At 45.7% G+C, this 25266-nt stretch overlaps 1 pseudogene; it reads right to left on the bottom strand.

The window, feature by feature from the left end:
- Positions 1-30: 30 nt before the first annotated feature.
- LOC147106307 (uncharacterized) lies at positions 31-8765 on the bottom strand (annotated as a pseudogene).
- Positions 8766-25266: the final 16501 nt, after the last annotated feature.

Here is a 25266-nt window from a genome sequence, read left to right as displayed (position 1 = left end):
CCTAACCAACTCTCCTTAAAGGGAAGCCACTCAATAAAATAGGTGGGGCCAAGAGGAGCAGATATTGTACGAGAGGGATTGCAAGGGAGCAAAGATGCTGCCATCCTGAGAGAAAGCAATGTTTGCCTGTCCTGTAGTGCCACCGTCTCTCCCATGGGCCTGCAGCTCATCACTCTCACTGATCTAAGGGAGAACAGAGTACAGGAGATGAGTGACACCTTGAAAGCTTCTGTCCATGCGGCCCACCAGTTTATCCATTTGGTGCACCAGTCTCTCCAAGGTGGAGCAGATCTTGTAGCCCAGAGTCTGCATGGCAGTCGTCTGAGCTTCCATCAAAGCTGCAAAGGCTGGTGAAACAGACTCTGTTGTGAGTGCCCTATTGCAGTGTCCCTGGTGGTGGCCACATGCTCCAAGGTAGACTGCAGAGTTGAAATGACCTGTGATGGAACACTACACATGCTGTTAGTGGACTTCTCCATACTTCCATACATGCTGCTCATAGTCTTTGGCAGGCCTTCCAATACATCATATAATTGCTGGTGCTTCTCAAACTTTTTCTTTTTTTCTTTTCCTGGCCGGCCTCAAAGCTTGGCATCTCTGTCCTGCTCAGCAGGGTGAAGACAGGACAATGCCCTCTGACGAGTTGTCTCCCAGGTTGTCCCTGCCACCTGTACCTGCTCCTGCTTGCTTGTGTTGTGTGTTTCAACAGGTGCAGGCTATCTGTTGGGATGCCAATCTCTGCGTTGGTGCTTGGGAGGGATGGTACGCATGATGGTACTTCCTCAGTAGGGCTTTCCTCCTCTGAGGTGTCCTCTTCAGGAGCTTCTCGAGGAGGCTCTTGCTGCTGTGAAAGACAAAGGCAAAAGAAGAAAAACACAAGAGGGGTGTCTGTCATAACCAGCACATCATGTTTGCAAGCTCTGCACTATTCTGATATTGGATCCTAACACCAGCCCACCAGAGCACGGAATCCCATTTCCAGAATTACACCAATCCATCCCCAGCCTGGAGCCAAAACAAAATGATTGCAACAACTGGCCCAAATCCTCTAATTGTGCCATTGTGCGGAGATAAAAAATAAAGATTACGAACTGCTGTAAAACCCAGAGTACAAGGGCAAAATGTGTCTATGAACAAATTATAGTGAACTCCTTTTTAAAAAATATGCTGCATTAAAACATTGTTAAATGTGCTAAAAACTCTACTCAGATACAACTTTAAGTGCATTTCATCAGCTACCCAGAAATATGTACTGTGCCATTGAGAAATAATCAGCACCAGATTGTACATACATCAACTATTCCAAAGATCAAATGTTGGGTTTGGACAAGTAACAGATATAGGAACATTAAATGACCTTGGGCAGCAATTAATCTATCAGAACTCGACAGGTGTATAAAAAGTCTTATAACATATGCTCAATGAGCAATTATTTGTAATTAACTGTCTAAACCTATGTCTGCTGCAACAAAACATGTTGGTAGTCCCATTCTTCAACTGTGTCACTGCTCTATCCCATAGAATGTTACTAGATAATCATCAAGCCTGAAAGATACATGTTGCATACATTGACCTGGTGTAACAAAAACACATTTCTGTGTGAGCAAACTGATACTATGGGGTAGAAATTGGTATGTAATGCATCTGTTTTTTGGGGGCAAAGCATACCAATTTAGCAGTGGGATGGCCTACACCCAATCTGATCGGCCCCTGGTAGCTCACTCCAATCCCCTCTTCCAGGACCTGAAGGCTGCTGCCGAAGAGGCAGGCTGTCCGACATTGATCGGGCCAGCTGCCTGTGGAGGTGAGGCCCGAGGACCTATTTCCACCGATTCTCAAGCCTTTCGGTTCGGTCGCACACCCAGACTAATTTCTAGACATTTCTTTCAGTAAATCATAAAGGAAACTAATTCAACTGAAATACCAACAAAACCAAATTGCCGATTCCCACAATTATTATTTCAGGATCTCGACCCAGGCTTGATGGCTTCTTTGTTTGCGATGGTGACATTTGAAAGGAGTTCAGTTTGAGTTTTTAGTTCAGTTCAGCCTGTGTTGAAACCAACCCATTAAACTCAAAAGCTAGATACAAACAGCTGAAACTGTCGAGCTTGAAAACATGTATAATCCCAGTTCGGTCCCTCAGGATTGCTGGTTAGGCTGCCCAAAGGCTGATAGAAATGGCTGGCGCATGGGCGGCGCATACGCTGCCCATTTGTACCTGAAGATTGCGATCAGGGCCGTGATTTGTATATTTAATCAGTCCTCCCCACCCTTCCCACCAGAAATAGGTGGGCGCACATGAAAATTTCATTAGGCCAGCCTTGTGTGTCAATGGGGGAGTCAGGGTGCCTCCCTGTGATTTTCAACAGCCATCCATTTTTCAGGTAGACAGCAGTTGAAAATTGCTCCTGCTAACTCAAATGAAACTAAAAAAGACCTTATTGAGGTGTATAAAATTATGAGGGGCATAGATAAAGTGGATAGAAAGGACCTATTTCCCTTAGCAGAGGGGTCAAAAACCAGGAGGCACAGATTTAAAGTAATTGGTGGAAGGTTTGGAGGGGATTTGAGGGGAAATGTCTTCACCCAGAGGGTTGTGGGGGTCTGGAACTCACTGCCTGAAAGGCAGGTAGAGGTAGGAACCCTAACCACATTTAAAACGTACTTGGATGTGCACTTGAGATACTCTAACCTGCAGGGCTAGGAAGTGGGATTAGGCTGGATAGCTCTTTGTTGGCCGGCGCAGACACGGTGGGCCGAAATGGCCTCCTTCTGTGCTGTAACTTTCTATGATTCTATGTGAATAACTTAACTTTATAATTTTTTGCAGTTGTTTTACAAGGTGTTCATTAATCAGTAGATGTTCTATACACCCCTCATCACTCACCTGCACTGTATTACCACTCCTCCATTCATTTATATCCCATCTTTCATAATCACTTTAGGGGGTGTATTAGAATGAATGACTTCCTAAAACCGCTTTGTACACTATCTGTGGCCTCAAAAGCAACGTATTGTTCTTACCACTTTTTTTTTCCTGGAACTGCTTTTGACAATTGGGAACTATACCATACGACCAATTTTCACACTGTGGGGCCAAGTTTCGTCCATGATTTTGGGCGGAAATGGGAAGGTAGCACAGGAAAATGGCAGTGCACTAATTACTGCCCATTAATTAGTAAGTTGTGTGGATGGGAGCAGGAAGTTACCAAAGGCACATAGACAGAGTAAGCGAATCATTAAAACTATTGCAGATGGAGTTCAGTGGGGGAGTGGGGGAGGGGGAAGTGTGAGGTCATACATTATGGATCTGAGAAACAGAAATTGGGATGTTTTCTTAATGGTGAGAGACTAAGAGCTGTGGCAGAGCAAAGGGATTTAGATGTCAATGTAAAAAGCACTAAAAGCAATCAAAAAGACTAATAGAATATTGAAGGGAGGTTCTAATACAAAAGTGAAGAAGTGATGCTTCAGTTGTACAAAGTCCATCTGGAGTACTGCCTTCAGTCTTTGAGCTCTGTACCTCAGAAAGATGTATTAGCCTTTGAGAGGGTAAAGTGCAGATTCACCAGAATGATATCAGGGTTTAAAGGGTTAAATTATGAGGCCAGGTTTCATAAACTTGGTTTGTATTCCTTCAAGTTCAGAGGGTTCAGGGGTGATCTAATTGAGGCGTTTAAAATGATAAAGGGGTAGATAGAGAGAAACTATTTCCTTTGGTTGGGGAATCCAGAACAAGAGGGCATCATCTTAAAATTAGAGTTAGGCCATTAAGGGGTGAAATCAAAAAGTATGTTTTCACACAAAGTCTGGCTCTCACTCCCCCAAATGACTATGGATGCTGGGTCAATAGAAATTTTCAAGACTGAGGTCGATAGATTTTTGTTGGGTAAGGGTATCAAGGGATATGGAGCAAAGGAGGATTGTGGAGTTGAGGTATAGATCAGCCATGATCTAAGTGAATGGCGGAACAGGCTTGAAGGGCTTAATGGCCTACTCCTGTTCCCATGTTTCTGCTGCTGATCCACCAGCTGCCTTGTCCTTCCAGTCTTGGAAACGGGTGGCCAGAGCGCCCGCCTGTTACAGGAGGGCACCTCATTAAGGTATGGAAATCGGGGTCCAATGACATAGGTAGGACCCCGCTGCAACTTTCAGGTACCAATGGGCACATGCTCCATCCATTAGTACCTGGCATAGAGCCGTCTACCTAGAGGTCCTTAAAGGGACAGCTGAGAGCCGCTCAAAAGCGGTATGTGTAAAAGTGTTTAAGATCATTTGTGCGGGGTCAGGAGAAGCATTGGTCCCACAAAAATCTTCCCATCTTCTGCTGGTCCCTTCGTGCCACCCCTCACATGGATTGCCTTGCCCACCCAAACCTTTAAGGCTCCCCTTCCGGCTTGGCCCAACAGAGGAGCCGTTAATTTCCCTGCCCTTAATCAAAAGCAATGTCATCACATTGTGCATTTAAGTCAAATGCTTAGAATTCCCAGTGCCACACATTGTATTCATAAGGGCACCAAGCCCACACATAATGACTACTAGCAACTGAAATAGCTAAATCACAGCCCCAGGCTGTTGGCCCATGCTCCTTCATGTCTTATAATGGCCAAAGAACAGGAGAACCCAGTCCCAACTGCAAGCATATAAATAGGATCACTGCAGACAGCTATGATATTCCTCCAATTGGCAGTAATAGATATAGTGCTCTGTTGCTGGCAGTTGATTTCAGGATTATGTGTAACACAGTGACTCCACCCATAAATATATATTCGTCCTCAATTAATTTAATGTTTTCCATCTGCAGCATTGAGAAAACGATTCAACTCAGTTTGATATTGTACAAATGGATCATCACACAGGTCCCATTGTCATATAACCTTTGTACAATTCATGGACCCAGCTGAAAAGAACATATCCAAACTATTTTTTTCCTGTTTTAATCCATTCATTGTATGAATGCCACAGCACACAACATTCTATGCAATATTCTTTTATACTTATTGAAGACCCAACCCTGGAGAACCAACTAGATACCATTTTTTTGACTTACGATTATGGTTTGCTCCAATTAAGCAAATCTAGTTTTGTTCAAAAGACAAAATACAGCACATCTCAATAGAATTATGTAGCATTTCATTGTTATGATCTCATACACCTGCCCACATGGGCACTCTTACTCTGTCCAGTGTGCAATTTACTGAATTATATTTTGTTAGCAGGGCTGTTGCAACATGGGGAGCAGAGAATTGATATTTTACACTTAACTTCCCACATAGAATCACCACTGCTGAACCGTCAAACAGAGATAAACAAACATAGGGTTGATTTCCCCCTCTCTCCCTGGGCTCCAGTGAGGCGAGTGCACCCTGATGTTATTAAACCTTCTTGTATTTCCAGATTCATGTCGTTTAACTAGGCCAGATATTCTTCCAGTGCAGGAAGCTGGGCCCTACGCCTGGAGATTGAGAAGGAAAGCACAAATATCGCAGCCAGAAGGTATCTAGGCCCAATCATCTTTTTGGCGCACCTAAAACAGAAGGAACTTGGCCCCAACCATTGGCTCCAACAGTTGGCACCAAAGCAGGGCTGGGCACAAAGCCTAAGGCCTATATCAGTGGTCAAATTTCTAAATGATCATCTGGCCTATACAGAGGAAAAGCAGGTGGGAGATACCATTACATTATCCTGCAGCATTTGCGTAGGATTACCATGCTTCTACCTATCCTGGGTGTAACCGCTCTGCCTCCTCTCACAACCCGAGGTATGGTTAGAAAATACGTGGCAATGAAAAGCTAACGGATTCTTGCTCCTTTTTCTTCTGCTGTTTGCCCATGAACTCAGTGCTCCATGGGTGTAAAGCAGAGGAAGATCAGCTCGATAATCTTCTCCACTGGAGGATGCAGTATGAAGATGCATTTCCATGACAGCAGAATTGCTAGGAGAGAGAGAGAAAAGGGGGAAGCAAACTAAAGCAAACAATAATTCATTCAATTTAAAAAACCCACATCACGTGGCATTTAGAATATTTAAAACCAATAAAAAAGGTGGGGCATTCGGAGTAATGTGCCTTCCATTTTCAAGTGATTCTGTAATTTTTTAAACTTATGAAAAGGAAGCTTGAAAGTGTTTTTCAAGTCAATAAGAAACTGTAATACAACTCATTTGCAGTGTTTGCCCTTCATTTAATTATTGAAAACTATATATGTCACACAGCTTCAATAAACACTCTACTGAGACCAACAAACCTGTCCCCCTCGAAAGCTGCACCGCCTGATTTACTCACTTTGGCAAATTGCCACTTATTGGCACTTATTTCATTTTGCAATGAAAAGTAAATAAGAAAACATTTATTATTATGTTATGTTCATTGTAAGAATCTTGAAAAACAACATGTAGTCAAAATAACTGAACAGCATCAATGAGCCTAGCCAAATAATGCCCATGGATAATAAAAAGTGTTACAAAAGTAGCCAATTAATCTGCAACTCAATACATATGGGAAATGTTAGATGAAAATGATGATAGAGTACTGCCACAATGTCGCATTTTTGTAATATATTGTGTTTGTGTTATAATATTGTCATTCAACATGAAGTTAATTCCAAATCGTGAAAGAATCCAAAGGAAAATGAGATGAAACACTTGTGGGTTCTGGTAGAGTGGCTATGATAAAGAAGGGATCATGCTGTCGAGGGAGGGGGTCATTTTTTTAACTGGGTTAACGGTTGCAAAGAGGCAGAGCATGTAATGGAGCTGACAATGTCCCAGACATGAACTCTCTTTACCATGTCTACTGATTCCTATCTGAAAGAAAGGCACATTTATTAACACATTGTGATAGAACACTGTCAAGCATTTCTGTTTCACCCAAAAGCACCTGGTAGAAATTTAGTTCACTCCTCAAAGCAACAAAAACGTTCCTCTTACCTTGATTTATTCTCATCATTAGAGCCACAATTAAAATAAAAATGAAAACTCTCTCACGAGTGATGCAACATTAAGGGATTTGTTGTGATTGAATCTCGACAGCAACTGACCTTCCCCCAACCCAAACTTGTCATATTTAACAGATTTTAACTATATTTATGTCCTTTTAAGCCTTAACTTAATAAGGAGTGAAAAATTGGTCTCCTGCTTAGAACTAATATTTGTTGTAAGTTTAGTAGGTAAGATATTTGGAGATTATTGTTTAGCAATAGTATGGAATTCATCTAAATGGGCTTGAAGCACTTTATTTTGAATGCTTCTCGGAAAGAAAAAAATCTTACCATGCTGGAAAGTATATCACCTCACATCAATTGAAGCACATGATTTTCAGTTAAAACAAACAAGGGTCCAACTCAAAGGGGTTGAATTTCAATGAGGTGTCCGCCATATCTTCAGCAGAAGAGCCACAGAAAACCCTGGAAAAATGGCAGGCAAGGTATTTATGCCATTTTTCTGGGGTTGCCGTGGCTCTTCTGCTGAGGAGAACCCCTGTAGAAATCTACCCCCAAATAAGGGTAGGACATCATTGAGACTGAAAAAAGTAGAAGAGCTGAATGTGACATCGCGACTCGGTGATACTAAGCTTGAGTTTCAAAAGTCTGAGAAGTACTGAAAAGTAGGAGAAAAGGGACAACTGAGAGAGCTAAAAAATTCCACAGTTTTGAGGTCCTAGGAAAGAATGAGTAACAGACTAAAGTATCAGTGGTAGTACTCACACCTCCAGGTCAGAAAGTTGTGGGCTCAAGTCCCACTCTTGGACTTGAATGCCTGGGTAATAACTGTGGTTTTACCTGTGTCACACATATCCCAAGAACAAATGAAAACAAAATATAGCTATGCAATAATAAGTCATTTATAAATTTGCACATTTTGATACCTGTCCTTTGGCAATTATAATTTATTAATCTACCAGGCCCTAAGCATTTATTAGATTGAGTTGACCCTCGTAACTTATCTGAATTATAGTAGCCCCTGTTACAGGCAATAGGTGGGAATGGACAGACATTCTTCTAATAACTGCACTTGATCAGCACCAATGCTTTTTTCTCAAATATTTGTATTTTTTTTCAACACTGGTAGATCCCTTGTGGCTTTGGCCATGCAGTGGTGATGTTGCAGGTATATGTTGAGAATCTGCAGTTTCTGGAGCTTGAGAAGCTCCCTCTTGTGGTAGAAGTGCGCAGCTGCAGGCGTGACTGTGTGTCACAGGATGGTGATACCCAAGTAAGAAGTACATAACGTTCAATGCAAATTTAATATATTACTCGTCAATCTCCCGTGGCATTGCACGTAGTAAGTCAAAAATAATGACCTCATACCAGTCTTTGCTGTCTTTGTGTTGCAGTTTCTCTCTCTGTCTCACTTCTATTTCTGTTTCCTTTTCTCCTCTGTCTCTCACTCCCTAACTCTTCTTTTTGCTTCTCTCTCTATCCTCTTTTGCTCCTTTGTCTTTTTCTTCTCTTGGCTGGAACTGGTGGGCAACATTACATGGCGGGATAAAGAAAGGGGCCACTAATGGTTGCAGGCTGCATTTGGGGTGCAGTTTCCGGGAGAATATGGCCCTTTGCAGCTCCTGTTCTATCCCCATCCCCCAGTCAATCTTACTCCTTCGCACCTCCTCGCTTCCATCGCATCTGCTATCCCTTCACCTTCCCACAGTCTCTTTCCTTTGCTACTACCACCTCATTCCCATCTACCTTTTCTACTTTGAAAGTAATTGCTCAACTCCTATATCCTCTGCTTCTCCTTGCTCTGCTAGCACTCACCTTAACCATAGCCCTCCATCCAGCCACTCCCCACTTTCCCTTTTACTCCCTCCCCCAATGGCAAGAGGCCAGAGTAAAAAGAAAGACTTGCATTTATATAGCGCCTTTCACAACCACCGGATGTCTCAAAGCACTTTACAGCCAATGAAGTACTTTTGAATTGGAGTCACTGTTGTAATGTGGGAAACACGGCAGCCAATTTGCACACAGCAAGATCCCACAAACAGCAATGTGATAATGACCAGATACAGGAAACTCTTGTTTAAACGGCACCTAAATATCCGGAATTCGCTACTAACCGGCAAAATTCAGGAGTAGGTTCAGGTAAGTTTTACTGTATATTAGTGGCCGTGTAACCAGGGTTCCTGCACCTGTGGCCGTGTAACAGGGACTCCTGGATCTGTGGCCGTGCAACCGGGGTTCCTGCACCTGTGGCCGTGTAACAGGGACTCCTGGATCTGTGGCCGTGTAACTGGGGTTCCTGCACCTGTGGCTGTGTAACCGGGGCTCCTGCACAAGTGGCCATGTAACTGGGGTTCCTGCACCTGTGGTCGTGTAACAGGGACTCCTGGATCTGTGGCCGTGTAACCGGGGTTACTGCACCTGTGGCTGTGTAATGGGGCTCTCGTACCTTGGTAGTTATACATCTCCGTTATCCGGAATTTTTAATCAACCGGCACCATCTCGATTCCGTAGGTGCTGGATACCAAAGAGTTTCCTGTAATCTGTTTTTGTTATGTTGGTTGAGGGATAAATATTGGCCAGGACACCAGGGATAACTCCCCTGTTCTTCTTTGAAATAGTGCCATGGGAACTTTTACATCCACCTGAGAGCAGACAGTGTAGTGTATGTACCTTTAAGAGAGAACTGCTTTTACAGCTCCTGTATACTGTAGTACCGGCTGTGACCACACCTGTATATAAGCCTTGAGCATGCCTCTGTACCCCCAGTTTGAGACTACCCTACTCCAGTAAACACCTGTTGATTGTTAAGTTACAGCATCCGTGTGGTTATCTGAAAACATCATACTCTCAGAATCACGGATCTATCAGTGGCGACGAGTGTCGATTCGAATCTACCTGCAACTCTGCATTTCCCTTCAAGGATTCGCTCCGGGAGGGCGGTGGAAGAAAGTTGAGGCCAGAAGCACGGGCGTCGACCATGAGCAACTGCCCAGTCGTCCGGCAGAGAGTGAACATCGCAGGGGAGGCTGTTGAGAGCCGGGCTTGGTTCCCCAGCCACGACGATCCAGCAACAGACTGACAACAGGTACAGCGCAGACCCTTCCCGGACAGCGGCGGCTGGAGCCGACCAACGGCAGAGAAAAAGCCGAGCAGCGTCGACGGGGTAAGAGAGAGGGTGAAGCGCACAGGGCGCAGCCGGGGGTTGAAAACCGAGCGGCATCGAGGAAAAACAAAACAGAGAGAGAAAGGGTAACGCAGCAGCCGGGTTCAGGACCGAGCGGCGGAAACGGGAAAGGAGCACAGAAAAAAACGCGCAGAGCACAGTCAGGGCTCAAGGGCTGAACACTGTCCACGGGGAGAAGAAGGGAGAGAGCGGGAGACGCCATTGAGCTGCGGAGAAGAAGGAAGAGCGCGGGAGACGCCATTTTTTTTAGAAGCGGCAGCGGAGAAGAAGGAAGAGCGCGGGAAGAAAGGAAAGCATGGGAGATGCCATTTTGTGCCAGCGGAGAAGAAGGGCGAGCGCGGGAGATGCCATTTTTGACAGTTAAATCACACCCAGGGATGCCGAAGAGTGGCAGTATCTCTACGTTCGACAATGAAGTCGAAGATTGGGCGACATATGTGGAACGTATTGAGGTGTACTGCAGGGCAAATGAAGTGCCAGATGCTAATAAAGCACTGGTTAAATTCCATGGTGCAAAAACTTATGGCTTACTGCGAAACCTAATAACCCCAGAGAAGCCCGTGAATAAGAATTTTGAAAGCATAGTAGAAATCCTACAGGACCACTTAAACCCCACACTGCTGCTGATAGCAGAAAGATTTAAGTTCCACAAAAGGAACCAGCATAAAGACGAAAGTAATGCGGAGTACTTAACGGAACTGCACAAGCTATTGAAACACTGCCAGTTTGGAGTGGGACTAGCAGATACGTTAAGGGACAAGTTGTGTGTGGGCTTCAAAGTGAAGGAACCCAGAAATGGCTTCTATCAGAAAAGGATCTTACGGTGGACAAGGCTTTCAGCATGGCAGTATCACACGAAGCAGCCACAAGGGGCACTGCAGAGATACAACAGAGACCACAAGAATATGGCACCAATGAAATGTCATATGGAATAGGGAAGTGTTATCGCTGCGGCAGAACAACACACAACCAGAAGGATTGTTGGTTCAAGGACCAAGTGTGCAGACAGTGTGGAAAAGCAGGACATATAGCAAGAGTCTGCAGGTCAGGGAAGAAAACCAACAGCAAGAAATCTCCACAGGAGAAGTACAAAAAGGTACATAAGGTGATGGACAGTAGTTCAGACGAACAGAAAAGTGATACAGACTCTGGAAGCAAGGAGCTGGGTTGTCTGAAACTACATAAGGTCACCAAAATGGAGCATCACCAGACTATCTGGGTCACACTCAAGATAGACGGAGTCCAAGTGACAATGGAATTGGACACAGGATCAGCCCTAACAGTCATAAACCAAAGGGACTACAAGCGGCTATTTTCACACATACCCTTGAAAGCTACAGAGATTGTCTTGAAGACGTACACGGGGCAAAAAGTCTACCCGAAAGGAAAAATAAGGGTGAAAGTGATATACAAAGGCCAGGAAATACCTAAAATGGACCTATATGTATTGCCAGATGGAGGACCACCACTACTAGGACGTGAATGGATCCGGAAGATACAATTAGATTGGCATTCCATACAGGCACTGAAGGTTGAGGCCAAAAAGGATGACGACGTCACTCCTGGACGACTGTCAAAAATGCTAACTGATGCACAAGCAGTGTTCCAGGAGGGACTCGGAACACTAAAAGGCATAACAGCAACGAATAAAATAGAGGAAAATGCAAGCCCAAAGTTTCTTAAGGCCAGACCAGTGCCTTATGCGATCCGGCCAGCCGTCGAAGCAGAGCTGGAAGGGTTGGAACGTTCAGGAGTACTGTCCAAAGTAGACTGGAGCGAGTGGGCTACACCCATCGTTCCTGTAATGAAGAGGTCGTTGAGTAATACGCCTGGGGAACCAAAGAAGGTCCGCATCTGTGGGGATTTTAAGGTGACAGTGAACCCAGTCCTTCACACGGTACAATATCTGCTTCCACGAATTGAGGATATTTTCGCCTCGCTATGTGGAGGTAAACGCTTCACCAAAATTGATCTAGCCCAGGCATACTTGCAAATGGAGGTAGAAGAAGCCTCAAAACAATACCTCATGATCAACACTCATAAAGGTCTCTACCAATACAACCGGCTGGTGTTCAGGGTGGCATCGGCTCCGGCTATTTGGCAAAGGGCGATGGATCAAGTCCTGCATGGGATTCCAGGGACCCAGTGTTATTTGGACGACATCCTGGTCACGGACGAAAATGACAGTGATCACCTCGCCAACCTGGAGAAGGTGCTCACTAGATTAAAGGAATATGGGCTACGAGCTAATCGCCACAAGTGCGAGTTTTTCCAGAAGCAGATCTCGTATTGTGGCCACGTTATCGATGAAGAGGGGTTACATAAGTCCCCTGACAAGATTGAGGCAGTAGTCAAGGCTCCAGCACTGCAAAATGTGTCACAACTGAGGTCGTTCCTCGGGCTGGTAAACTACTACCATAAGTTCTTACCAAATTTGTCTACGGTATTACACCCACTGAACACCCTACTGCAAACAGGGGTACCATGGAAGTGGAATGACGAACGTAAATGAGCTTTCCAAAAGTGCAAAGAATTGATCACATCAAAAGAGGTGTTGGCTCATTTCAACCCAGCACTACCAATTCATTTGGCATGTGATGCATCGCCCTATGGTATTGGAGCGGTGCTGTCGCACAAATTCCCAGACGGGTTGGAGAGGCCAGTAGCCTTTGCGTCTCGGTCACTAACCTCAGCCGAGCGCAACTACGCCCAGATTGACAGGGAGGCCCTCAGCCTAGTATGGGGAGTAAAAAAATTCAACCACTATCTGCATGGGCAGAAGTTCAGCTTGCTGACTGACCACCAACCACTTGTCTCCATCTTTAATCCAAAGAAGGGCATTCCGGTGATGACTGCACAACGGTTACAAAGATGGTCCCTTTTTCTAGGGGCGAACCAATATGAAATAGAATATAAAGGCACGAAACAGCATGGAAACGCTGATGGGCTATCACGCCTGCCACTGCCTACTGTGGAGGAAGCACCAGCAGTAGACCCTATCGAGATATTTTATTCGTCAATAATTGAACGATTGCCAGTAACTAACGCGGATATAGAGAAGGAGACCCGCAATGATCCGACACTGTCTCGGGTATATCATTTGACGGTGAGGGGATGGCCAACACATGGCGACTCACTGTTGCCAGCATTCTCATCCAGAAGAGAACAGCTGTCAGCATGCCAGGGGACAGTGATGTGTGGATCCCGAGTGGTGATTCCACCCAAGTTAAGGGAGAGAGTGCTAAATGAGCTTCATGAAGGTCATCTGGGAGGGGTGAAAATGAAAAGCCTTGCTAGGGCTTATGTGTGGTGGCCAGGGATTGATCAACAAATCGAGGTCCTAACCAAGAGCTGCTCAGGATGCCAGAAGGTCCAAAATGCACCACCACATGCCCCTCTACACCCATGGGAGTGGCCCTCCTCTCCATGGCAACGGGTGCATATTGATTTTGCTGGTCCATTCATGGACTCAATGTTCTTAATAGCAGTGGATGCTCACTCGAAATGGCCTGAGGTGATAAAAATGTCCTCAACCACTACAGAGAAAACGATTGCAGTCCTACGGACCATATTTGCCAGGAACGGCTTGCCAGAGCAGATTTGCTGTGATAATGGACCACAGTTTGTGTCCGAAGAGTTTCGGAAATTTATGAGAAGGAATGGGGTAAGGCATTACACATCCGCCCCGTATCATCCAGCCACAAAGGGATTGGCTGAGAGGTTCGTACAAACCTTTAAAAAGGCGATAAAGGCCATGTGCGACGATGAAATTCCATTACAGCATAAGGTGGACAATTTCCTATTAGCCTACAGAAATGCGACACACGCAGTTACCAACCAGACCCCGGCCATGATGTTCTTTAACCGAAGGTTGAGATCTCGTCTGGATTTGCTCAGACCCAATGTGCGAAGAAATGTTGAGGATAAACAATTCCAGCACATCAATGAGAAGCCGACAAGAAGCTTCAATGTAGGACAACCAGTCTTGGCCTGTGACTACCGAACAGAGAAATGGCAACCCGGAACGATATGCACAAAGCAGGGGCCATTAATGTACACAGTGGATGTCGGGGAGAACATTGTGAGACGCCACATCGATCAGATCTTAGCGTCACAGGAACGAGTCAACCCCATGTCTCGAGTACCTGGGGATGAACCTGACATACTGGTAGCACCTACCTCAGAACCAGTAGCAGTGGAAACTGATGAACTAACCGACGAAAAGGGGCCAGAATCGCCTCCGCACCACGAACAAGAACCTCAGGAAAGGCGCTACCCAGAAAGGATCAGGAAGCCGCCCCAAAGACTGAATCTATAAATGGACTATTTTTGTTTAATGTGCATGTTAAAGTGTTAATTTTTATTTGAATATTATGGGTACTGCTAATCTAAAAGGGGAGGAATTGTAGTGTATGTACCTTTAAGAGAGAACTACTTTTACAGCTCCTGTATACTGTAGTATCGGCTGTGACCACACCTGTATATAAGCCTTGAGCATGCCTCTGTACCCCCAGTCTTGAGACTACCCTACTCCAGTAAACACCTGTTGATTGTTAAGTTACAGCATCCGTGTAGTTATTTGAAAACATCATACTCTCAGAATCACGGATCTAACAGACAGGACCTCGGTTTAACATCTCATCCGAAAGATGGCACCTCCAACAGTGCAGCACTCCCTCAGCACTGCACTGGAGTGTCAGCCAAGCTTTGTTATGTGTTCAAGACCCTGGAGTGGGACTATGAACCACACAAACTTCTGACTTAGAGGCGAGTGTGCTACCCACTGAGCCACAGCTGACACTATACAAATGTAAGTCTTTCTTTTTACTCTGGCCTCTTGCCATTGGGGAGTACCCCTCATTGTCAACCTGTTTCCATCTTCTCCACCCTCCCTACCTCCTACCCTCTCTTCCTATTTCCTCAAAGAGGCATTGTTTGCTTTCAAAATTCAACTTCTGTTTTTTGATTAAAGAAGTCAAATTAAAATGAGGAAAGAATCTTTAAGGCTAGATTCCCCCTCATCCCAGCTGGCCAGTGGAATGCGCCATCAGGCTGCTCGATAGTCCCGGCGAGTGGCCTGGTCCATTTTGAGGACTGGGCCTCCAGGCTGGAAGAAGAAAGGTTCATTGGGCGGGGCTACCAATCTTGGAGGTGGGGGGAAGCTGGAGCATCAGTAGCCCATGACAGATCGTTGGTGTAATCAGGGCTGTAAGCCATTTTCAGCCCATTACCGCCTCGTTTGCGCTGGGCAGCCTAAGTTAAAATGTACAGCCTAACACCTATAATATAGAAAAGGCCTATCATAGTGCACATACAAGACCAGCAGGTACTGTAAGTACTTATACGATAGCAAAATACTGCGGATGCTGGAAATCCAAAATAACAACATAAAACGCTGGAAAAACCCAGCAGACCAGGGCAGCATCCGTGGAGAGAGAAACAGAGTTAACTTTTCAGGTCGATGACCTTTCGTCAGAACTGGAAAAAAGCAGGAAATGGAAAGCAGGTTTAGGGGCTGGGAAAAGGGGGAGGGGATGAAAGAACAAAAGGGAAGGTCAGTGATAGGATAGAAAGCAGGAGAGTACTTATAATGGGTTTGCATGAAGCAGTTCTTGTACAGATTTTCGCTATGTGTCTCTTCCTCAATTGAAACATGAGCTGTGTTGACATAATGTGGCATCTTCTAATTTAATTTATTCTAATTGGCATGTAATAGATAAGCATGTACTGAACTAATGTCTTGACAGCAAATGTACAAAAGAGACTACATGATATCAAAAGATTTTGTCAATAAGCCCTAAGGATAGGAGAAAAAAGAAAATAATTTCTGCTTAAAATGGAGCTAGAGATGCTGAAAGCTTCTGCTCATCTATGTAACTGGCACTGTGGACCCAAGGCTGTGACTGAGTGGTTTTACAGCATTTTTATTTTACTGAAGAGAAGCTCGGATTTGGGATTATATTTTATATTGGTTTATCACTTTGCAGCGACACTACACTAGAGAGGGAGGATCACACTTACTGGAGAAAGGCTCGTGCTCTGTTCATTGTGCAGTTGATGCTTATGGCAGGAATTTCCTCAAGGGTTCTCCCAATGCAAAACACATAAAAATGTTACTTCAACAATTTAACTCAAAATAAAAGATGATTCTTTCCCCATAATTAGATACAGTTCTGAGAGCACCAGATACACATTTAATGAGCTCGTCAGTTTTTTTTAATTTTGCAGACTTGCTATTCTTTCCAGTTTCATGTCTTTAAATCTACGCTCAGTAAACCTACATGAAGGGACCTATTTTTGGAACATTAGGTGCAAAGATGCTGAAGATACTTTGCCAGTTATTTGCCATTTAGCTATTAGTGCAATATACTGTGATCCACCTCGTCTCACCTACTGTCACTTACAAGTTAAAAAATTGAAAGCCTTCAAATTTTGTGCCTTAATAAGCAGCGGTTACTTGACCTATGTCACATGATGTGACTTACTACAATGGTAGCAGTAAAAGACAGAAGATAGTAGGGAAGACCAGACATAAAAAACTGCATTTCAGTGTAATGGAACTTTATGAATTAATTACACAGACCAAAAGAGTGGAGCATATATTCTATGGCACGGAAACAATGTAAACATATAGTAGGGTCAGTTATAGGTGTTCCTTTATTTCAGTGTCAACATTTCATATCAGTTTGTGTATGTAATTTGGCAACACTTTATCAATATATCAAATAAGGCAGCTGATTTGAGCATGTTTGCTCTATTCAGAGAGACTTCAAGATGACATCAGCGCCGACCTGTATGGCTGCTGTTTTACGAGCTCCTCCCCAACTGGTATTTTAATGTTGTATTTAATTTATTTATTTGTATTTAATGTATTTAATGTATTTAATATTGTATTTTAATATATCGTACTGTTCATTTTTGTATTCTACTGTTTAGTATTTAGCACCCTAGTTTTAGTATTAGTAATTTAGTTGTTTTTTAAAAAATATTCTACTGTTTAACCGACCTGTATGGCTGCTGTTTTATGAGCTCCCCAACTGGTATTTTAATGTTGTATTTAATGTATTTAATATTGTATTTTAATATATCGTACTGTTAGTTTTTTAGTATTCTACTGTTTAGTATTTAGCATTCTAGTTTTAGTATTAGTAGTTTAGATGTTTTTTAAAAAATATCCTACTGTTTAACCGACCTGTATGGCTTATGAGGGTAGCCGCTGTTTTACGAGTTCGTCCGCAACTTTCCACTTTATTTATTATTTTATTGTTATTATTAAACAATTTTGTAAGTACTGTTTCTTCACTTATCCGCTACGACCGTCAATCACTTCTGGACATAAGATCGTCCGGAGATCTAGGGCTAGATTTTCAGTTGCTTGCGCCAGCAGTTAGCGCCTTAAGAGAAGTGATTTTCGGGCGCTATGCGTGTAGCGCCCGGGCGCAGCGCAGTTTGCGCCCCGCCCCAAATTAAGTTGCCCGTTAGCGCCGGCGCAAAGTTTAGCGGCCGCCCGGATGCGCGCGCAGAAAATGACGTCACATCCTCGTGCAACGCCCTTTGGCCGCCTCGAATCCAAACTTCAGTCGGACCGCCCCATTGTGCGGCTGGCGTCCAGAGCGTTTGTAAAATGGAACGCAACACACCCTGGGGAGCGCAAATTAAAGGGCACTCCTCCTGCACTATAAGAGGCAGTCTGCATGTGTTGTGTGGAAGGCTCCAGTGTGTTGTTGTGAACGGTGTATTTTCTTCTTCTTCCTCCTCCTCCTCCTCCTCCTCCTCCTCCTCCTCCTCCTCCTCCTCCTCCTCCTCCTCCTCCTCTTCCTCTTGTTTTGTCCCCCAGACTCTGCCTTTGAAACAAACACATGCACCCTTCCCCTTTAAGAGCTCACTGGCACCAGAGTGTCTGCCGTGCGCTGCGCCCGAGCTCGGGTGTTGCGCTCTGCACCGCCGGCTTAGCGCCTAAAGATAGTAGTGGAACGCCTCTTTTAGCGCTCCACCAACCTCTTAGGGCGAAGCCACTGAATTTCCGGCAATGGGGCGCTACTTTGGGGCGGGCGCTAACTTCGGGCGGGCGCTAAGGTTAGCGCCCCAAAACTGTCTATACTGAAAATCTAGCCCCTAGGACCTACCCCCGATTTTTCGAACTGGGATTCTGCTGCTACTACCATCTACCCTCCCACCTTTGGAATGGCCCCCCAGATTCTCACCAACTTCTACCGGTGCACCATCGAGAGTATCCTGTCCGGCTGCATCACTACCTGGTATGGCAACTGCACCGCCACAGACCGCAAGGCTCTACAGATGGTAGTGAAAGCTGCACAACACACTATAGGAATTAAACTACCTGCTGTGCAGGATATCTACCCCGAGAGGTGCCGGGGGAAGGCCCTGAGAATCATTAAAGACGTGAGTCACCCCAACCACAACCTCGTCGCCCTGCTCCCGTCCGGTAAGAGATACCGAAGCATACGGTCTCGTACCAACAGGTTTCAAAACAGCTTCTACCCCCAGGCCTTAAGACTCATGAACAATTAATTTATTATTATTTATTACTGTTGTTTTATTATTATTACTGTCTTTCTATTAGTATTTCTATTAGTATTTTTATCATTGTTATGCCATATTTATTCCAATGTTGGGAGGACTCGTAAAAATAAACATTTCATTGTGCAGTACACACGTCTGCTGCATATATGACAAATAAAATTGAATTGAATTGAATTGGAGTCCTGTTAGCAGAGGCTGAACCCTTGCTGCAGATAATGTTTTAAACTTTAATGAAGTTATTCCTTTTCATTCAGACTTCAATTACAAAGGACTATGAAGGAAATTTGAAGTAAGAACTTCACTCCGACTACAGAGATCTTTAAAAAAAAGCAATGAGCCATCATTGTCAAGAAAGTTAACTTGTATTCAAGAGTGTGGATAACAGCAGAGGATGGCCATGAAGAAAACAAAAAAGAAGGGTTATCAAATTATAAATGCAACACAACAGAAAACTAAAATATACTGCACTGGGAAGGCAAATATCCAACATGTCTAAAGAAGATGACTGCTCAATTGTTCAACCTAAGGGATGAGAATGACATGAAGGCCAACATTTTCTGGGGCCCTGTACCACTGGTGAAGACCTGGTTCGAGTTGGTGGTTTACAGGAATATCACCGGTGATTTTCAGTCCATTGATTTCATTGATAGCACGCCTGCAATTTTCCGATGAGCGTGAGGCTCCGCACATGACAGAGTCTGGTAAAATTTCATTTAACTCTTTATCAGAGTCTACTGGCAAGTGATCCAAGAATAGCTGCTGTCTTTCATAAACAGACAGAAATAATATTATACAAGAGTTTCTAAACATTCGCTGAAATACATGCTAGAAATATCTATTGAAATCTTCCAGATCCCTAGTTAATAATGCCCTGCCTGTTACATTATTTATTATCCACCAAGAAAGTAAATAAAAAGGGGAAGGAAACTCTAGAGAAAGTGGCAAGCTGCTGACTGGGAAATCTGCACCTCAATTGGTATTGTGATCATTCAGGGTCCCACAGGTCCGAAGTTGCGAACCCTGTTGCGACCCCTTTGTTTCTTATGGAGTAGCAAGGGGATATTCAACTTGAGAGTTTCCCCACCAGCGATAAAATTGGAGATTCTACAGAACATCAAATAGAATAATGGTGAGTCTATTGCTTTTCTTTATATAAAATGGGGAGTACTTTGAACAAAATTACTCCCTCTAGACTTTTCCTTCCCTTTATAGGCTCTCATGTGTAAGACTTATTGTAGATGTATTGGAACCATATACAGCTCAAAGACTCACAATGTGCATTGCCTCATATATCTCCAAAGATGAGTCCACGATACTCAGAACTGAGTTACTGCATGAGGTCATCACCATTTCCATGGACAAGCGTGACACAAACAGATGCAGGTGGAACATCAGGCCATAGAAAAGACAACCACATCAGACACAGGGCCCAGGGTCTCTAAGTGACTGTACTGTGAAATGGCAGAAGGATATACCATCAGTGGCAACATCCCCAAAAAGGCTTCTCTGGACGCACCATACAAGACATGTATAAGTAAACATTTAGGGGGAAAAATTCAGTTGTTTGCGCCTCCCGTTAGCGCCTTAAGAGGGCGCTAATGGGGCGCAAAGCAACTAGCGCCCGGGTGCGGCGATGCTTGCGCCACTCGCGAAATTAACTAGACATTTTGCAGTGGTGCTAAACACTACCGCCACGATCTCCTGCGCCAGCAGATCGTGACGTCAGTCAAGTGCACAACGCCCCGGTCGTGCCCCGGCCGGATATTGAGTGGCGCCCCCTGTCTTACCGCCTGCCGCTAGCAACGACAGGTTGAGGGGAGCGTTTTGCAGTCAGAAAGGGACTAGGGGAGCGTTATTTAAAGGCGACTGCTTCCTGCCTTTTTTTGTTGGTGACATTTTTTCACCACGCATTCTGAGAGAGAGAGAGACTTCTGGAGAGATTCAACGCTGTGTGAAGGAGTTTTGGGTACTGAGCAGCACCTTGCAGGTTCATTTTGATTTGCCCTTCCTTGCTTTGCCAGCGCTCTGAGGTAGCGCCTCGCTCCTCGGCCTTTGCGCCTTAAGACAGGTGTGAAGCGCTTGATTTAGTGCTCCAATCGCCTCCAGGGGCGATAAAAGCCAAGTTTGCCGTCGGAGGCGATAATTAGCGCCAGGCGCTAAACTTTGCGCACGGCCGATAATGGCGCCCCAAATGGGGTGATACTAAATTTTTCCCCTTAATGTGCAAACTTAAGTCTGCCAGTGATATTAAAGCTGGTTCAGGTGTAGAATCATTGAATGGTTACAGCACAGAAGGAAGCTATTCGGCCCGTCGAGCCCATGCCAGCTCTCTGCACTTTAGCTAGTTCCACTCCCCCAACTTATGACACAGATGTTATTAAGGCATGAGTGGGTTTCAGCCTTGCCTCAGTGGTAGCACTCTTATTTCTGAGTCAGAGGGTTGTGGGTTTAGGCCTGACCACAATCTAGGTTGACATTTCCGTGCAGTATTAAGGGCATTGTTGGATGAGAGGTCTGCCTCTCAGGTGGATGAGAAAGGTCCCATGGCACTATTCAAAGAACAGCAGGGGAGTTCTCCTGGTGTCCTTGCCAACACAAACAGCAGCACCAAAACAGATTACCTGGTCATTTATTCCATTACTATTTGTAGGACCTTGCTGTGAGTATTGGTTTCTGCCACATTTCTCCACATTACAACATAACTACATTTGAAAAAGTACTTAATTATCTGTGAAGCACTTTGTGACTGAGGACGTGAAAGGTACTATATAAATACAAGTTCATTCTTTCTTAATAATGTTGTTAATATTGTGCCTTACTTAATGGGATCCACACCTAATAATTGGCCTAATAAAAGCAGGTACTCTATATCAAACCATGACCTGAATCAAGGGATATGAAGATCGGGTGGGAAAGTGGAGTTGAGGTCGAAGATCAGCCATGATCTTATTGAATGGCGGAGCAGGCTTGAGGGGCCATATGGCCTACTCCTGCTCTGAGACACGTGTAAACATTTTGTACAATGCAATTGTAAAAATTAATTTTCACATCAAGGCTGTTATTTTCTACTCAACAGTAACTCAACACACGAACTGTCAATACTGTGAAAATATGCTCCCTGGTTTAAAATGCTATTATTCCATTAAGTGACAAAGAATGTAATTGTAATTTTATTTTAAGTAGATAGTTTTGCAGTCTATAGCACTTTCACAAACTTTCTAGAGTCTAGTTAATGCATTAATGTGTTTTACATAGTTCTACATTTTTGCAAATATAAAATCACATTTTTCCAACTAGATAGCTTGTACTATAGCCTACTATGAGCTGTTCTTAAGTGTATAGTGCTGTTAAGTGCATAAAGATGTGTGAAACCATCTATATCTTTAACAGTTATGGTTTGTACTGTGGCAGAACCACAGAATGACTCTGGCTAACTGTATATAATTCTCTTTAACGATGTTCTAACACCAGCCTAAACCTGTACCATTGTGTTAGGCATTACTGTGTTTTGTATATAGAGTTTGCATGTACGGGGCGTGGCCCCTTTAAGGGCGTGGGAAAACACGGGCAAACGCGATGACGTCACGACGAAAACCACAGGACTGCCCAGGCAGTCCTCGTGGCATCTCCGTTGAGTAAAGACCTGTTTGATTGTTCTCTTGTGTCGATCTCCGTTATTCGTAGGAATTCGTTAATTCCTACATTGGTGACCCCATTTTTGTGAACGTTTTCACAAAAGAAGAGCACAGCATGGAAGCAAACGCCGTTTTGCTAAAGCTACCGCAGCTCTGGGAGCAGCAAGCGCCCTCGTGGTTTATTCAGGTCGAGGCCCAGTTCGCCCTGAGGAACATCGATGCAGATCAGACCAAGTATCTTTACGTGGTCTCCGCACTCGACAGCTCTACTGCCTCTCGGATCATCAGCCTCCTCGAAAAACCCCCAACGGAGCGCAAGTATGAAACCCTCAAAGCACGGTTACTGCAGGTTTTCGGGCTCACAAAATCGGAGCGCGCCCGTCGATTACTCGCTATGCCCGGGCTCGGGGACTCCAAGCCTTCAGAGTTGATGAGCCAAATGCTCACACTCCTGGGCTCAGAACGGGAATGTTTCCTATTCCGCGAGATTTTCCTCAGCCAACTGCCTGAACGGGTACAAGCTGCCCTGGCCAGATCTGAAACTGAAGACTGCGCAACACTCGCTGCAGAGGCTGACAAAATTTTCGCTGTAACTCGGCAGTACTGTGCCGCCACGAGGCACCCATCCCCCGCAGACGCCGCCCCAGCTCGTCAGCCTGCTGGGCTGTGTTTCTACCACGCGCAGTTTGGCGCAAAGGCGAGGCGTTGCCGCCCTCCCTGCAGTTTTCACCAAAAAAAACAACTGACACTGCGACCACCGAGGAACAGGTCTAACGGGCACCCCGCGGCCGCGATGGCGATCGGCAACGCGGGAAAATTGCTGTTCATCACTGATACTCTCTCCAGTCGTCGTTTTTTGTGCGACACCGGAGCGCAGTGCAGCATTTTACCCGCGTCCGCCCTCGATGTGCAGACGGGGAATCACGGCCCCGCCCTTGAAGCAGCCAATGGTGGAACAATTCGGACCTTCGGCAGACGGCGAGTGGAGTTGTGCCTCGGGGGGCAACGTTTTCACTGGGAGTTTGTTACGGCCAAAGTTTCCCAGCCCCTCCTCAGCGCAGATTTCCTGTGCGCCAACAGCCTCCTGGTCGACGTTAGGAACCGACGGCTGATCAACGCAGCAACTTTTAATTCTCTTCCGTGTTACCGCAGTAACACTGCGTCACGCACCGTCTCCTGTGCGTTCCCAACTCCTGATGAGTTCGCTCGTATGCTCAGCGAATTCCCCGACCTGACAAGACCCACGTTCTCCTCCACAGCCACGAAACATGGTGTGGAACACCACATCACCACCAACGGCCCCCCGGTCTACGCGCGGGCCCGACGCCTGGAACCTGGCAAGCTGGCGGTCGCAAAGGCAGAGTTCGCAACCATGGAACAGTTAGGGATTATTCGCCGGTCGAATAGTCCCTGGTCTTCACCCCTCCATATCGTCCCGAAGCCTGGCGTGGATGGCGGCCATGCGGCGACTATCGACGACTAAACGATGCCACCACTCCTGATCGGTACCCGATCCCCCATATCCAGGATTTCTCTGCCCATTTGGCAGAGAGCACCGTGTTCTCAAAAGTCGACCTCGTCCGGGGCTACCACCAGGTCCCAGTTCATCCACAAGACGTTCAGAAGACCGCAGTCATCACCCCATTCGGCCTCTTTGAGTTTTTACGGATGCCGTTTGGGTTAATGAACGCCGCCCAGGCTTTCCAACGCCTGATGGACTCCGTGCTGCGGGACCTCAAGTTCCTCTTCGTCTACCTGGACGATATTCTAATTGCCAGTCCTACTAAGGAAGAACATACCTGTCACCTACGCACCCTTTTTCGACGCCTCAGCCAACACGGCCTGATTATCAACCCGGCCAAGTGTCAGTTTGGCCTGCACCAAATTGACTTCCTGGGACATCGCATCACCTCAGAGGGAGCGGTTCCTTTACCTTCGAAAGTAGAGGCGGTGACATCCTTTCCACGCCCGCAGAACATAAAGGCTCTGTAGGAATTCCTAGGCATGGTAAACTTTTACCACCATTTCATGCCTAAGGCGGCACTACTCATGAAGCCCCTGTACGAGGCCCTCAAGGGCAAGACTGGCAAGAACCCGGTAGACTGGACGGATGACATGGCCCGAGCGTTCGCCGACACCAAAAGCGCCTTAGCCAACGCGACTATGCTGGCGCACCCGCTGCCAGGAGCCACCATCGCCCTCACCACCGACGCGTCGGACTACGCAGTCAGTGCCGTGCAACAGCAGTGGGTGAACGGGACGTGGCAGCCGTTGGCATTCTTCAGCCGTCAACTACGGCAGAACGAGAGAGCATACAGCACGTTCGACCGGGAGTTGCTCGCCCTTTTTCTGGCCATCCGCCATTTTCGGTTCCTACTAGAAGGACGTCCTTTCACCGCCTTTGTGGACCATAAGCCGCTGACCTTTGCAATGTCCAAGACCGCCGAACTGTGGTCAGCCCGACAGCAGCGTCAACTGACCTACATATCCGAATTCACCACGGATATACGGCACGTGGCCGGTAAGGACAACCTGGTGGCAGACTGCCTGTCCTGCGCGATCGTCAATACGGTTCATTTGAGCATCGACTACGCCCTCATGGCAGCAGACCAAGCCTCAGACCCGGAAGTCCAAGCTTACAGAACGGCCATCACTGGCCTCCAGTTGGCCGACGTCAAGTTCCATTCGGCAGGTACCACGCTGTTGTGTGACGTCTCCGTACAGGATCCTCGCTCTGTCGTGCCGGTCGTCTGGTGCCGCAAAGTGTTCTACGCCATACATGGGTTGTCACACCCTGGAATGAAGGCCTCTCAGAAACTGATGTCAGTGAAATTTGTCTGGCATGGCATGCATAAAGATGTCCGCGACTGGGCCAACACCTGCGTGCTCTGCCAAAAGGCCAAGATACAGCGCCACATCAAAGCTTCGTTGACCGCCTTCACAGTTCCGGAGCGACATTTTG

This window comes from Somniosus microcephalus, chromosome 16 (genome assembly GCF_052327205.1).
Source record: "Somniosus microcephalus isolate GS21.2 chromosome 16, FLI_Smic_1.0, whole genome shotgun sequence".
NCBI classification, from domain to species: Eukaryota; Metazoa; Chordata; class Chondrichthyes; order Squaliformes; family Somniosidae; genus Somniosus; species Somniosus microcephalus.
Note: the sequence above shows the minus strand (reverse complement) of the source record. Positions and strands in the feature narration are given on the sequence as shown.